Source organism: Elephantulus edwardii, unplaced genomic scaffold, assembly GCF_000299155.1.
Source record: "Elephantulus edwardii isolate Elephantulus edwardi_28Jun2011 unplaced genomic scaffold, EleEdw1.0 scaffold00050, whole genome shotgun sequence".
Classification (NCBI taxonomy): Eukaryota; Metazoa; Chordata; class Mammalia; order Macroscelidea; family Macroscelididae; genus Elephantulus; species Elephantulus edwardii.
The window spans coordinates 3,247,567-3,250,023 of record NW_006399800.1 but is presented as its reverse complement, the minus strand read 5'-3'; the positions used below and the strand labels follow the sequence as shown (position 1 = coordinate 3,250,023).

The window sequence follows — 2,457 nt, the reverse complement described above, 5'->3', positions numbered from 1 at the left end:
GGGGGTGAGGCCCCAGAAGGGACTCCGCGGTGCCGCACGGCAGCTGCCAGGGTGGAAGACCCTGCGCCATTTCCACGTTGTTCGCTATCCCAACCACCGACCCCAAACCCCAACAAGCAAGGAAAGACAGACTCTAGCCCCCGCCTCCCCAACTCACCCCTCTCCCATGTCCGACCACAGTCCGTCCATAAAATCCTTCCGCCTGCGCGCCGCAGTCGGAACAAAAGGGCCGGCGACGAAAAGGAAACCCGCAGCCGGGGGACTGCGCGCGGGTGGGAGGGGCTTTGAGCGCCGACGGGAGAGGGTGGGTGGCTTCGCCGGGACGCTAGGGGGCGCGCTCTCTCCACAGCGCTCCCTTGGCTCAGGCTTCTCCACGCACCTGATTCCGAACTCGCTGCTCCATGTCTCTTCCCTTCCTCCCAGCACTGCTTTCTGTTCCCCGCCCCCCACCACCACCCCACATCTCTGTTTGTCGCTAGCTTCTTGTCCCTCTCCCTCATTGACCTGTCGGCTTCACTTGGCCCGGTAATCCTGTGACCCCTTAACTCTTAAGCCCTCTCAGATACCTGGATCCACTTAACTTGTTCTTCTGATGTTCGCCCTTCTACCCGACACTTTCCAGATTTCCCCCTCCCATTCTCAGCTCTGGTGGCCTAGCGGTGAGAATCTGCACTACAATCCCGAAAGTCACGGTTAGATACCACCAGCCGCCCGCGGGAGACCCCTGGGCCAGCTGCTCCCGCGCGATTTACAGCCTCTGGAAACTTGCTGGAGGATCAACTATGGGTCGGTTCCTGCTCAATGGTGTATAATCACAACATCCTCTGAACAAGGCAGAGGGCTTTTAAAGAACACTTCTGGCTCAGAAGTGCTCACAGTAAGCGCTCTGTAGCTTTCTTTTTTGGTGACTTTAACCAGTTTACAGGTCAAAAGTCTACCTTTCGATTTCCTCAACTCAGAAAGTCGTTTCATGCTGTTCAGTAAGTTCCCCCTAGTAAGGAACTGTAGCTGCCAACCCAAAGTACGTAGTTGGAATCCACCATTTGATCCGTGAGAGAAAGATGGGCAGTCTCCTCCCATACCATTTACTGCCTCTGAAAACCCCCTGGAGGGTTAGCTATTATGGGTCTGTTCCAACTCCAAGGTGCAGAACAACAGCCCTGACCAAGCTGCAGGCTGAGAGATTTGTAACCTGTGAGGCACCATGGACCTTGCTTGTCTCACGCCTGGTAGCCTGGTGAACCCTCTGGTAGCCTGGCCCTCAGTCAGAGTCTTGGGAAAGAGATGATTTTTCTCACCAGTGATAGGCCTGAATGTTTGCCAGCAGGCCTGAGGAAGTTAGGGCTCAAACAACTTGTAAAACATTGCAAAGGGGAACAGAGAAGTTTCTAGAAGGCTTTAGGCATTAGTCTTATCTTTTTTAGCTAAAAAGCTATCCCTGGGGCAGAACACAGAGGATGGTTTAAATTGAACAACTGAGTCTAATTTTTAAACCAGCTTGTTCTGTGGCATAAAGTGTGAGTTCAAGATGCTTGTCGTTCTTTCCTGTCTCCTCTTTTACCAGAAGTGGCAGACAGAGACAGCACCGCAGGAAGACCTAGAAGCCTGTAGATGTCATTGTGTGAGAACTTCTTTCTCCAGCTCAATTGGTGCCATCATCTCAAGAATTTGTTACGTTTGAGCCTCCAGCTGTAGTTAAGTAAGGCTATAGAATGACGGTAAAATTATGATTTGTATTCTTTCCCTAATAAGAGAGGTGACCAAGAATGTATGGGACAGGAAGTTATGTGTTGATTACTCAGGCATAGGGTTACTGTTCTGGTAGTCTTGTCCCTCTTCCGAGGTCAGATTTATTCTTTCGTTGTTGTTGTTATTCTGTACTGTTGAACCGACTCTGACTTATAACCACCCTATGAACAATAAATTGACATCGTGCCGTCTCCCCGCACCATCCTCACATCTCTTCTTGAGTCCTTTGTGGCAGTTCCTGAGTCAATCCACCTTTTTGCGGGTCTTCCTCTCTTTCACTGATCCTGTCCTTTTCCAAGAGAGGTTTGATGGTATAGTTGGTAGGGAGTTGCATTGCTAACGTACAGTTGGCACCTCTCTAGAGGATCAAATCCATCAGTATAGTTCCACCGGAGAAAAGTGGGCTATCTCCTTAGATGCTATTTACAGACTTCACATAAAACCCTCTCGATGGTCAGCTATGACTTGGTTCCAACTTGACAGCAATGAGTTTGAGTTTTTGAATTTTGAATACTTTCCCAAGCAAGAACTGATGCTTCCTGACAACATGCCAAGAATATGTGAGACAAAGTTTGCTATCCTTGTCCCTGGTCACATTTGCTCCATGACTTAGTTGATTTTTTATTATTATTTTTTTTTTGGCGGTCCATGGTATAGTCAATACTCTGTGCCAACACCACAATTCAAAGGCATTGAATTCTGTTTCAA

At 49.2% G+C, this 2,457-nt stretch overlaps 1 protein-coding gene across 1 annotated transcript in view; it reads right to left on the bottom strand.

Moving 5' to 3' along the window:
• The window catches only part of VWA9 (von Willebrand factor A domain containing 9), a 53,149-nt gene extending 52,963 nt beyond the window's left edge, over window positions 1–186 (bottom strand). Inside the window, exon 1 of the mRNA XM_006886647.1 lies at window positions 158–186. The gene's annotated coding sequence lies outside the window, so the exon portion shown is untranslated. The remainder of the gene's footprint in view (window positions 1–157) is intronic.
• Window positions 187–2,457: the final 2,271 nt, after the last annotated feature.